The following is a 14610-nucleotide window of genomic DNA, read 5'->3' as shown; positions in this document are numbered from 1 at the left end:
CCGCTGCTGCCGAATGCCCATCAACCAGACTTAAGCTTAAGTAAAACATTCTAAACTAACAACTGAATAAATAAAGACCTGTTGGTCTAAATAAGGTGAACGAGTGACAAAGGAATAATTACACTGGAAAATTCCTACCAATCGCATTCATCGGGGGGACAGCTTGGAGACAATCATTCCGACCTTGTCAAAAAATAATAGATTGTCATTTGTTGAAGTTCGAGGATGCACATCTTGGGGTAAAAGAAGAACACGAAACCCTATAAAAAATTTCCTTATAGGTTGTGTAAGAATACTGCGAAGGGTAAGACAAGATTTTAAGTTAGACAGAGTTCACTTAAATAAAAGTCACTTAGTATAAAAAACTTTTTTAACGGATGTGACGAAATGATCAAATTTAATTCGAAGTTCAGAACTAATTAAAAAATGTTATTTCCAAGCTTAGAAGGCTATATGTCTTAAAGCCACTATCAACAGGAGACTCAAAATTATAAAACAAAGGAAAAGGTTAATTTGAAGAGGTCGAACATAATTTGCTTGCAGTAGAGAAAAGGAAGATCACTTTTTATACACACCATCATACACAGGTAGCCAATGGGGGACAGTTTGGAAACACCCATTTCGACTTTGGAAAAAAATAAAACATTGTCATTTGTTTAAGTTCAAGGATGCACATCTTGGCGTAAAAGAAGAACACGAAAACCTATATAAAAAGTTGTTTCATATTATATTCCCACTAATTTTCCGATCGTTCCTATGACATCTATATGATACAGACGTCCAGTCATTTTAACCTCTTTCAGAGATAGGCAGTCAGTGATCTTCTCAATGAGCGTACCCCTCGGACTAAGGTCATTGACATGTGTCCCTTTTATTGCGGTCAGGTAATGGACCTTTTCAGATAACTTTGGCCGATATCTTTGCGACCCTTTTGTGGAAAGGAGAGAAACATTGACAATTTAACAGTAAAACGTTCTCGGGCGGGAACAAAAATACGGGTTTGAAAATATTTCCCACATCTGAGAATCATTAACTTGTAACATGTATTTTATTGGGGGTTTTTATTTCTAAACTAGTCTTGGAAACATAGAAATTAAATTATTCCCAAACATTTCTCTAATAGCAGCCTTAGATACTTTGGGTGTAATATGACAATTATGCCATAATCCCCAAAAGATTAAATTTTCTACATTTTTACTTTTGTAAATATTACCTATCCACTTATTCTTATTCAAAATTGAAAATTGAAAGAGGCTCTTCTATATTTCTTTTTATCCTAAAAAACCTATTCTCAAAATGTGGTATCTATCTTATTCGTAAACACTCTTGTGTGTTTATGTTTGTCAACCTTATTTATGTTTTCAGAATTTAAGAATTTTCTCAGAATATACTCAATACTTTTATGTTTTTATTCTTATTTGAAAACATATATATTTGAATATATATATATATATATATATATATTTGCTGATTGCCGTTACCTTTAGCCTATCATCCGAAAGAATTCTCATTCATATCCCAAATGAAATTGAATCTAAGAAAGTTTCCTTGCAATCTTTATCTGTATTTGTTACGTGCACTTATCTTCCACCTGGCTCTGATCTAGTTATTTATGAGCACCATCTGTCTGCAATAAAATAAGTTTTATCCCTTCCTTCTAACGAAGACCTTTTGATCGTTTTAGGTGACTTTAATCTACCTGATATTTCTTGGTACCTCCCTACTAACTCATTTGTCGCTATGCCCATGATTTTGTGGATGGCCTTTTAAAATTATCGTTTTAGCAAGTAAGCTTTATAAAAAATTCCATAAGTAGACAATTAGATCTTGTGTTTATTTCAGACCCGTCTGGAATCACAATATGTAGAAATATCATCCAACTATGGAACTGACAATTTGTCACCCCTGCTCTGATACGCTCTAATTTTTAGTTTTTCCAACTAAAATGAGATGTTTTCGTAAATGTGACTTTAATAAAGTTATGGAGTAGGCCAGCAGATTTTTCGAAATATGTGGAGGCTCAAACAAATTTAATGATCTCAACAGTAATTGCTGTTCTATGTATCTTTAATCGATTTTTATATTTGAATTTTTAATGATACGAAACAGTTTTACAACTTTTACAACGGATTCTGAAATTGCTGATTTATTTGCTGAGTTTTTCCAAGCTACTAATAGTTCGAGCTTTGTCAAATTCTAACTACCCAAATCCCTTTTAAAAGTAGTAGAAGTTAATATTAAAAAAACACCAATATATTTTTCGATAATTCCAATGTGAGATATACAATGTACATGCCCGATCCGGATCGTTCGGATTTCTACATATACTACCTGCAATATAAATACGACTTTTGGAAAGGTTTCATCTTCAAAGCTTAAAAACTGTGAGGCTAGCTTGCGTAAAAACGGACAGACGGGCTTAGCTAGATCAAGTCGTCTTGTGATGCTGATGGGTTCGAAAACGTCTTGTTCACTGCGCTGCAAACTCAAACAAAAATACCTCTTAACGAGATATCGACTTTTGTGACATATAAACCTTGTTAATACAATTTCAAAAATGTTCTCATTCGGCAAGCTTTAATAAAATATTCCTTTAATGCGAGAACCCGAAATATTAGGCTGAAGGGGGCAGAATAAGAACATTTTAGAAAGTGTATTCTATCTATTTATTCTATTCTATTTCTATTCTATTCTATTTATTTAGTAGAATTTACAAGCTCTATTCGTCACAAAAGTCGATATCAGAACTTTTGTACGTTGATTGTGCACAATCGCAACGACCCCATACCTCGTTAAGAGGTGTTTATACCCGTTACTCGTAGAGTAAAATGGGTATACTAGATTCGCCAGAAAGTATGTAACAGGTGGAAGGAAGCGTTTTTGACTTCATAAAGTATATATATTCCCGATCAGGATTACTAGCCGAGTCAAACTGTCTGTCTGTCTGTCCGTATAAAAGCTGAGATCTCGGAAACTCTAAAAGCTAGAACAGCCAAACTTGACATGCAGATTCCTGGTCTTATCAATACCAATCGATTGCTTTAACGCTCAAGTCTGTCTGCCGCCCACATAACATCTGCTGAAATATCCGGTAGGTGGCGCCCTAAAATATCGCTTTGGTGCATATATATCTCCATTTTTCTTTTACTTCCTTAAGCTAAGTAACGGGTATCTGATAGTCGATACTTCTTTTATTACTCCACTTCGTAAAAAGGGTGAGAAGGCGGATGCGCAAAATTATAGAGGTATTTCTAAATTGTCGTCAATTCCTAAAGCATATTAACGTACTATGACTTCTCATTTGCAAAATTTATGTTCCTCGCTAGTATCACCGTGTTAACATAGTTTTGTTAAGCGAAGATCGACCACCACAAACCTTTTTGAACTTACATCTATTGTAATAAATGGATTTAAGAAAAAAATGCAGACTGAAATTGTATATAGAGATTTTAGTAAGGCCTTTGAATCCGTTTACCACTCTCTTCTTTTATTTAAATTAGATAAGCTTGGGATTCCTGTTAATCTATTTACTTGGATTTCATGTTACATGAATAATGGGATTCAGAGGGTTATATTTAAGAATGCTGTTTCAAAGTTGATATACTTCACATATGGAGTGCCTTAGGGTATTTATTTGGGCCCTTTGGGGCTTAGTTTGTTTATTAACGATCTTCCCTTTATCATAACACATTCTCGTGTACTAATGTTTGCTGATGATGTTAAGCTTTGTTTATCATATAATGATATAGCGTCGGGATTCAACTTACAGTCAGATATTGATTCTTTTCATGGATGGTGTGAGTGCAACCTTTTAAATTTGAACTACCTTAAATGCAACGTTATGACTTTTTATAGAGATACTCCTACGTTTATCAGTTACTTCCTTAAAAATACGCCACTTGACCGTTTATATTCAGTTAACGATTAAGGTGTTCTTCTGGACCCTGAACTTAAATTTGACTACCACATTATGTCCACTGTTAACAAAGCCATGAGTGTTTCTGGGTTAATATACGACCAAATTATTATTTATCCGTCCTATTTTAGAATATACTTCGTCGGTATGGAGTCCACAATATCAAGTGCACATCGATCGTATTGAGTTGTTACATAAAAATTTCTCTTATTTGACTAACGCGAAGTTATATCCTCTAAATTTTCCACGATGTACATCAAATTTTTGTCTGCACGAGCTCGTTCGCGTTCTATGTAATAATATAACAACTTCTATCATTTAATTTGCATTTTAACTTCCATCCCGGTATACAAACTAATATTTTAAATCATTTTCTTCATTCCTAGTTGTGCCTTTTATTTTTCATTTGTGTCCGGTCTGTACTTGTTTAATGTATTGATAAAGGGCCCCGCGCGTAACAAGCACGAGTTTGATGTCGTTGGTCCACTTGTTTGTACGGTTCGAAGTGCATCAACGAGATCTTAGCGTTCATACGGACGGACGGACACACGGACATGGCTACATCGTCTCGGCTAGTGATTCTTCAAGAAAAAAACATACTTTATGGGGTCGGAAACGATTCCTTCTTCCTGTTACATATCTTCTGACGAATTTAGTATATCCTTTTTCTCTACGAGTAAAGGGTAAAACTATTGTTCAAGTCTAGATAATCTGCGACAACTCCTATTTCGCTTAAAATAAAATTATTATTAAAATTATTGTCAAAGAAACTATCAATCGAAACACTTTCTTTCAACATTTTCTTAACATTAAACGACCAAAATAACTGGGGCAAAATGAAAAATTGTTGGACATACTCATTATTACTAAAGATAACATTTCTGTGAACTTTCCAGGTTATATTTGTTATTCCGAATTTAAAAGTTTGATCATTTTTGGTTTGTTTAAACACATCACCAAGATTTTTAGTTAGCATCAATACAATTCTTTATTACAATTTAATAAAACTTTTTATAACCCTCAGCAATGCCCAATAAATTTTTAGATCGTACAGAAAATTTAAAGTTCGTCTCCAATGCACTTTAAAGATTCTCCACCCTTTGTTGTTTGAGGATCGGGAATCTTAAATTTTCAGGCAACCTTGTTTTCGATATCAGCGTCTTCTAATTAAATTTATTGAACTCTTTGATTACTTTCTCTTTTCTTCATCTGGTTTGCCTGATGCATGATGTTGGTTGAGGTTTTTGGACTTGGGACAGTTCTTACAAATTGTTTTAACTGTTACCTTGACGGCTTGGACTTGGTACAGTTGTTGCAATATGTAATTAGTTCTTAACTTGATGGTATAGAGTTGGTTTAGTTTTTTCAAGTTGTATTTAGCTATTACCTAACCAAGTCTAAGCCATGGTTTTTAGATGGTAACTAACTGCTATCAAATGAGATATTCTAGCCTATTCTTAAGAGTGATCAAATTTCAAAAGTAAATGGTTCTCAGATGTGTTACCCCTTGCATTCCAGAATCACTATATGGGGATGCACCCGTAATTACCAGACCGTCAGAAAGTCACACGCCCAAGACTCAATATATATAAGATTATACATCTAGAGTAGGCCTAGTACTGTTTCCAACTGGGCTACTGCTTGATTTGTTGGGTGCAGCTTATGTTGAGCACCCTTGGGTAAGAACAAATAGAGTAATAAACCTTTTTACTTAAATATATAATTTACCAATATCAATTCCAATCTTCTTTTTTTAAACTTTATTATCAAAAGTTTTAAAACAAAATTTTACCCCGTTGGTGATATATAGCTAACCCATTTTTAATAATGATGGTTGCCAAATTTCTATTTTCTCTTTTAAGGAATATATACAATTTGGAAACTGGTTCGGACCTCCCTCATCAATGGCTTCATGGATTATGTTCTCTTGTTTATAACATTTCTAACTACGCGTTTTTTATTTAAATCTATAATATTAAAAAAAATGTCAATACTTTTTAGTATATCGATCAGGAATATAAAAATCATTAACATCAAACATATTTGTAGGCGGTTTAAGAGGTAATTTTGAGGTTTTACCTCAACTGGTGGTAATCTGACATAACAAGGTAATGTAATGTACTATGTATTTTCATCTGCTTCTTTCTAATTAATAATAAAGTTCAAAACGGATTCTGATTATATTTTAATTATTTACTCTTATTCTTCTTATTCAAAAGTAATATTTTAATAATTTAATTAATTCAACAAGTTGAGAGCGGGCGATAAAGTCGCATAGCTCTAACTGAAAACCAACCAAATCAAAAATGTTTTTTTCAATCCCTAAACGAAAGTGGATCAAGTTAGAATTAAAATGAAAGTAAATAGAAATGGCTACAATGCTTTATGAAATCACTAAACACATACAAATAATTTTCATAATATATCTTAAATTTTTGAAGATTTTTTAACGTCAAAGAAAAACACCTCAGAACGAGAAAAAATCTAGTGTCGATGGCAACCAAAGCAAAAAAAATTTCTGATATTAACTATTGTTACGAAAATGTATTAATCGATCTACTAAATAAATACATTTTCTTAATTTTTGTTTTAATTCGGAACGCTTAATTAAAGTTGTACAGCTAATCACAAGTATACTGAATAGCAGCGTGCCGAATATAAAAAAGGAAGAACGCTATAGTTTTATTTATTTTATTAATTTATCTCAGCGCTACAAGCATGGCGCTAATCACAATTTTAAAATTTGATATTCAAATAATTACTAATCTTAATAAATACAATTTGAATATATAATCAGATAGTAGTATTATTTTTATTTTGTTTCTTTTTTTTAATTTTTAGTTTTAATATTTAATTATATTTATTTAGTAATTTTAATTTTTAATTTGCTAATTTTAACTTTAAACTTTAAATTTTAATTTTAATTTCCATTATTATTAGTTCTCACGTCCTCTCTATCTTGTCACATTATTAAGCGCTACCTGCAGCTGACCTAAGGAGCTGCAGTCACTGATTACCTCTATACCGTAGAAAAGTACCGTAATGAGGTCGAGCACCTCGACTATCAGATACCCGTTACTCAGCTTAAGCGAGCAACAGAGAAATAGAGATATATAAACAGCATTACGGCGACACCTACCGGCTATTTCAGTAGATGTTATCTGGGCCGCAGACAGATTTAAGCGTTTAAGCCATTTGCGGATATTAACTGGGCGTGGCACATTTTTGTAGGTCAGTCCAAAGGTTTTGCTGAGACAAACACATTTCAGTTACAATTTAGTTTTTTTTGTCACAAAAGTTGATATGATAAGTCTTGTTTGATGAAGGTGCAATCGTCACTAGATTTTTACATAGCACAAGCCTGCAGCTTTAGTAGATCAGTCAGTTTGAGACAAACTGACAAACATGGTCGTTGCTCTAGCAACGCGAATTATATTGATGGTCTGCCCTTATCAATCGGAGTGTGGTTAGTCATTAGCGGTCCCTGCCCTGAACTTAAGACGGTTGTTGCTCTGGCGTGAAATTTTATACGACGGGAAAGAAGTGCGTAACAGGCTTGGAGTTATCGATGCGGCTATGCATGACATGATTTCGCAAAAGAAATCTTCCTACAACTATTTCTTTATTTCTTCTTCTTCTGCGACTGTAAGAAGCCAACTTGACTCTGGGATTATGGTAAGGTTAGCAATAAGTGGATTACTTAATAAGATTTAAATTATCGGTGGCAATTTAACACGTGAAAGCTACAGACATTTTGAGCAAAGGATACAATAGTCATTTAGGTTTGGGTACACACATTTGTTGTGGTGATAGAAAAGGGGATAGACTTATTCGTTTTTTTTCGACTATATAGAGAGAAATATTAAAGTATATTGTCTTTGAATATAGAATGTTCATTCTTAAAAAACTTTTACGAACATTCTGATAAAAATGCTCTCAATACAAAAATAAAATTGTACGAAAAAAAAATAACTAAGTTTTTAAGCAATTTTTGGTAATTACTGGACTAATACTTTAATTGTTGATATAATCAATGTAAATATCGTCACTTCAACTTGATTCAAGCACAATACAAATATTTTAAGCGTAAAAAATGTCATTATGTTTTTAAGAATATTTTCAACTATGTAAGTTACAATTTTCTCCCTGAGTACTTTACCAAATTGAAAAAACACCTTTTGGGTTTTCTTTTACATTGTATTGTAAAAAAACAGTAAAACAATGAAAAATAAAAGTTTTACAATACAATTGACTTAGTGAAGGAAGTTTTATGTTATTTTAAAACCTGATAACATGAAATGAAATTGTTTATCAGTAAAAAAAAACCACTTATACTAATTCTTACAGGCTCGTTATACTGTTTTACAGCTTTCAAACCACTTTGTTTGTGTATAAATGGAATAGAACTACAAAATCAGAACTATACCCATTTTAAGCCACTAGGAACTTACAGCCCGCGAAACCTATACCATGGACCTGAGTCAGAAATCAAATTAAAAGATTTTCCTATAGTAAGTCAATGGTGCCTGCGAAACATGTTATAATGGTAATGTGGGATGGAACAACTGAATCTGAGTAATAAATTGTATACTATATAATTATATGTATTTATATGTATTTAATGTATATAATGGAATGTGTTCAAAAAATAAAGTTTACAAATAGATTATATTAAATGATCTTAAAACATGTTTTTGTCTGTATACAGAAAGCATTATCTTGAAATGTATATTCTTATCAGTAGTCTTGCGTATGATTCTTGGGCTTTCCTAACGGCGAAATTGTATTTGTATTCACTTAAGTGCATTAAGTATGTGTGTTCACTAAGATTCTGGAACGTAATGGGTAACACATTTGAGAAAATTTACTTTTGAAATTTGATCATTCTTAACAATAGACAAGAATATCTCATTTGATAGCAGTTAGTTATACAGATAGTTACCGTCCAAAACCAAGTCTTAACCATCAGGGTAACAGCTTAATACAACTTGTAACATCTGTACCAAGTCTAAACCGAAAAGGCAATAGCTAAATACAACTTGAAAACCAGATGAACATTGTAATCAAAGAGTTTAATAAATTTAGTTAGAAGACGCTGATATTGAAAATGTAAGATTCCCGATCCTAAAGCTAACCGCAAAAACTACAATTCTGATTTACTCTTGTTATATATTATTCATCAAACTTTAAAGTTCACTGGAATGTTGATATTAGTAACAAAGTATATAAAATGTATACAAGATTTCACCCTAGATACAATAATCATGAATTATTTTTTGACCCCAAAAGAAATTAAATTGAATGCCCTAGTTTAACGTAAGGAAAACATTTATTGTGTTTCGATTGATGACCAAGTTTTCTTTGATAATAATATTTTTTTTATCTTAGGAATATTGGAGTTGTATTTGAAAAAAATCTAGGCTTCAAAAATTGTTTTTTTAATAGAACCTCCATATGATTTATATATTTGGGTAATTTTTTATAATTACACCACAACATATTTTGGAACGACGGAGAAAAAATCTAAGTATCTAAGGACAATTACAAACGAAAAATCTGTTATTTGATCAAGGTCATCAATATTAAGGATATTGGCTGGCAGTCATTAAACAGGTTTAGATGAAACCTACGAAGCTTGTGCTTTATAAAATGCATACAATATTGAGATATTTTATAAACGTAAACCAAAACAGGAACATAATTTTAAATGCATCATTTTAAAGTTGAGACAAGATGTGTAAAGAGCTACACGCAATAGCAAAACAAATGATTAAATTATTATTAAGGTGCAAAATAATCTTTTGACTTTTTATTTTGAGTTTAAATTACAGTTATACTTGTGAATTGTCGCGCGGTGATTTAAAGCCCTTTATGAGTGTGTTCGCCTACATACCTGCGTGTGTCCCTTTTTTTACGGTCAATTAGACTACGAATTATGGTGAACACTATACATTTTGTAATCCTGAATTAACATCGGAAACGTGCGCCTGCACGCTGGAACTGATATGGAACATGTAAAATATTTCCATGACTGAGGAATGACAGCTATTTGCGAGCATTGTCTTGCGTTTGTCCCGCTTCTTGCGGTCAGCTAATGTACCTTTTCGGGTATCTCTGCCTGATATCTTATGTGAGAAGGAGAGAATCTTTGATAATTTTTTTAATTTAAATGTTTTGGGGCGAAAACAAAAATAAGTGTTTGAAAATATTTTAAATCTGCCCGGAACCACTGAAAATCCTATTCTGCGAAGGCACCTGCGCAAAACCTGTGCTATGACCGGCACCGTTACCGCCCATAGGCCCAGAATCTGCAACTCAGACAACAAGTGTAAGGGGTAGGCCGCTCCATTTCTCAGCAAATAAAAAAAATCCAAAATACATTTAAAGGAGAAAAATATTGTGAAAGTGAGCGGCACCTTTTCTGCCCCATAGCAGTATAGCCCGTAAAGCTTGAAGAAAAAAATTGGTAGGATGATGTTGGATGGATGTTTTTCATAGGCTGGGATAAGGTTAAAACCAGAGCTTGTAAATAACTGTCGACCGTTTTTTTCGTTGAGCTCTCGTTGCGAGCACAACCGAAAAAGTTCATACTCTTTCGCTCTCTCTCTGAGCAAGAGACTTTTGCTGTCTTCAATTCTGTTTTCTGTTGAGCGCTTTTCGTTGAGCCCTTTTTATTTCGGTCGTTTAATAAGCAGTGCGTGAAGAGCGGATCGAGAAACGCTCGCACAAAGGGAGTCAGCAAAAGACCGATTGACCGAAAAACTCAATGCAAACGGTCTTCCCATTTACTTTCATTGTTGTTGCAATTATTATGTTTTGTCTGCAAAACGAACGCAAAAAAATTCAGACAATGTTGTTTTTATTTTTAATTATTTAAACGTTTAACGATTTGCTTGCCTATGCGTGTAAATGTATACCAATACATACGCAAAAAACTTTTTGCTTCACTGAAAACGACAAAACGGTCTTGGAACAACCGAAACAAAACACAGTCTTTTCGTAAAGAGTCAGAAAGAGACACTTATTTGCAGACAACGAGAAACGGTCGACAGTTTTTTGCAAGCTCTGGTTAAAACCCGATCAGCACGCCATTTTCACCGATCAGCCGTGTTGCACAGAAAAAATAGCTCGGAGGCGCAAGACGGTAACTTGGCTTGTGCTCTCCGTTGTCGATCTCGTATTGGGCCTCCGTGAACTTGACGAACACAAATTATCGCACTGGGAAACTGAAAGTGGCCCTTCTCTGAGTGATCCTTGTGGACAGCTTGGAGGCCGCGTTGCGTAGAGAAAAAGACTCGGAGACGCAACTCGGTAACCTAACTGACTCAAAAAACACTGCGCGTAGCTCACCGATTTATTTACAGGCCTCAGGGTTTGCTTTTCATAAATGCTGTTATTTATTTCCAATCTGATTATCCTAATCTTCGCACTTAAGTTGGCTATTCTAACCTTCAAACTTAATTCGGGGACCCTTGCGGCTTTGCCTCCGCGTTTTTCTTCCACCGCTTCTCCGCTCTCGCTGCCGCCAAAGAATGCGAGTGAGCTTCTCTGATCGCTGTTCAAGGCTCGGAATGTTTATATGATAAGAACTTGTGAGAACTCGGCACCAAGCTTTGCCAATATAAATTGTTTACAATATTAATAAAAAGTATTGTTAATTTTCCCCCTCCTAAGATATATCGCCCCGATTTATTAAATTTGGGTTGTGAGGGAGGAGATCTATTGTTGAGTTCGTTTTTATACTCTTGCAGAGGGTTAAATGATTTCAGTCAGAAGTTTGCAACGCAGTGAAGGAGACGTTTCTGACCCCATAAAGTATATATATTCTTGATCAGCGTCACTAGACGAGTCGATCTACACGTGTGCATCTGTCCGTCCGTCTGTCCGTCCGTTTCTAAGCAAACTAGTCTCTCAGCTTGGGCTGAAAAGTCTAATTTTTATTGCAGATAGTACATAAGTCGTAACCAGCCGGATCGGACAACTATATCTTATAGCTCCCATATAAACTATCGGGGAAAAAATTTAAAAAAATTATATCTTTGGTGTTTTTGAACGTATAACCTCCTGCGCTTGGAAATAACATTTTTTTATTGGTTTTAAATTTCGAATTACATTTTATCAAAATTGGACGGCTATATCATATAGCTGCCATAGAAACAATCGGAATATTAGTCGAAAATTATGAAAAAATATTATCTCTGGTGTTTTTTAACATATATTCTTAGCTTGGAAATAACACTTTTTAATTTATTCTGAATTTCGAATAAAATTTTATCAAAATCGGACGACTATATCATAAAGCTGTCATAGAAGGATCAGAAAATTGGTGAGAAAATAATATAAAACAAATTATAGCTTTTTTGCTTTTTGACATATATTTTTCTAAGCTTGGAAAGACCATTTTTTAAATAGTTTTGAATTTTGAATTCAATTTTATCAAAATGAATGACTATATCATATATTTGTCATAGTAACGATCGAAAAATTGTTGGGAAAATAATTATTGGGGCTTTTTGACATATTATCTATAATATTGGGAATATAATTCTTTATATTTTTAAGAATTGCGAATTCGATTTGATAAAAATAAGACTACCCTTACATAAAGATGCAAAAAATTTCGCAATTTGTGATCAATTCCTTTAATTATTGGTAATGGTAATGGTAATATTAGGTTGCAGATATTTTTTTTGAATTCTGATTAGGTCTTCAGACAGACGGATATTGCTAGATCGATCCTGATCCTGATCAAGAATATATATACTTTATTGGCTCGGAAACGCTTTCTTCTGCCTGTAACATACTTTCCGACGAATCTAGTATACCCTTTTACTCTGCGAGTAACGGATATAATTATAAATATAAAACATTTTAAACTGTTATGCCAGTCCAAAGGAATATTCGGGCATATGCGTTGAACCTCGTTGAATTTGGTGACATAAGTTTCAGTCAGTACCAGATTTTTACGAAGAGCAAGACGAGTACGAAGGGTAGAGGACATCTGCCACGGACGCATACGAACTCTTTAAACCTTACCAGAGCAGCTGTGCCCATTATCAAGCCGCTACCATAATCAGGAATAAAATAAGGAGCCCACCGCGAGCGTTGCTGGAATCACACAATACTGTTGTCGGTGGCATTCTGGCAAGATTAGACTGCTCCTACGCAGATAAAAGTTCGTTGCGGCTGTTGCGATAACAGCTGGAGGTGGTTCGTCAAAGTGACCAAAGCCTTAAGCAATACTATGACGAGGTTGAGCGTAAGCTAACCTCGTTACGAATAAAAAAATGTCATGTCCCACGACACTGAAAGAGCAACACTGCTCAACACTGGGGTAAGGGCGAATGCTCTACACGTGTTTATCTCAGGCCCAAAAACAAACCTGAGGGCAGTTGTATTCGCGGCACAGCCAAAAGACCTTCCTTCGGCATTGGCATTAGCTAAGGAGGCTGAAGCTAGCATCGAAAGAAGCCAGTTCGCGGCAACGTATTCTAGGGCAATAGAACAGAAGACACAGAATTCTGACTTTCGTAAGACTCAGTACCGCACTCCTGATAAACAAGGATACGAAAAGAACCCTTATTATTTTAAAAAACCAACCGTGGCAATCCACGCCGGCAGAAGAGCCAATGGATTGGAACCCATCGTCTTCTAAGTCAAGGCAATAGACACAACTTCAAAACGCGTAGGCAAAAATACAAAAAGACCAAACTCCTTAGATAGGATAACTGACAAAAGGCGCCAGGGGCTTGACAACATGGAGCAAACCGCCAGTGCCAAAGACCAAGAATATGAGCGTAATCGAAGACGACAGCGACTCGGTTGACTCCCATAACCTTCTCAATTTTTTAGAGAGAGGGGTTACCGTTCTTCGAATGACGGCGGGCTGGGAGAACTTTAAAAATTCCTATTAACTTAGGGGCAGCGAAAAGTTATATATAGCTTAAAAATGTAACGCCAGTAGCCTCACCGTTTCGCTTAAATTCAATTCACGGGTCCAGCGCCATAACTAATAAGTGCCTAGTAAGCGTCTTGGGAACAACTTCCCCATTTTGTAAATCACCACCCTCGAACTAAAAAAATTTTGTATGGTTCCTTGACTGTGACAATGTAAACTTTGTCAACATAAGGGACATAGTCGTTTTAGAGTCTGTGAAAAAGAAGTTCATTGAAATGATTTAAAACAAATGTTGTGGCACTGAGAGTAACAACCCAGTGTACTGTAAAACGTACCCACATCCAATGGGGGTTGCAGAGTTTGTTAATAAAGAAATAAAAGACCTACTGAAGTCTAATATTATTATCCTATCGAGATCGCCGTAATATAATCCAATTTGGATGGTCGGTAAAAAAGGGTCAGATGAGACCGGTGGTAGGAAGAAGCGTTTGATAATCGACTTCAGGAAACTGAACGAAAAAACAATTCTTGATAAATACCCCCGAGTATCGAGTTAATACTGGCAAATCTTGGCAAAGCCAAATACTTTATAACCCTGGACTTAAATTCCGGCTATCACCAAAAATCCGGATCTAGAAAAAACCTAATTTTTTGTCAATAGAGCAAAGTATGAATTCTGCCGTTTGCCTTTTGGATTTAAAAATGCTGCTAGCATTTTTCAAAGGGCAATCGATGACGTATTGAGAGAGCAGATTGGGAAACCATGTTACTACATTTTTTTAAAGGAAGTGTCTAA

General features: G+C 34.6%; 1 protein-coding gene across 1 annotated transcript in view; it reads right to left on the bottom strand.

Annotated features, from left to right (window-relative positions):
- LOC108025964 (monocarboxylate transporter 13) overlaps positions 1–9866 on the bottom strand; it is a 100576-nt gene extending 90710 nt beyond the window's left edge. Inside the window, exon 1 of the mRNA XM_050889840.1 lies at positions 9863–9866. The gene's annotated coding sequence lies outside the window, so the exon portion shown is untranslated. The remainder of the gene's footprint in view (positions 1–9862) is intronic.
- Between the last annotated feature and the right edge of the window lie 4744 nt (positions 9867–14610).

Source organism: Drosophila biarmipes, unplaced genomic scaffold (genome assembly GCF_025231255.1).
Source record: "Drosophila biarmipes strain raj3 unplaced genomic scaffold, RU_DBia_V1.1 ptg000008l, whole genome shotgun sequence".
Taxonomy (NCBI): domain Eukaryota; kingdom Metazoa; phylum Arthropoda; class Insecta; order Diptera; family Drosophilidae; genus Drosophila; species Drosophila biarmipes.
This window is presented reverse-complemented; position numbering and strand designations above follow the sequence as displayed.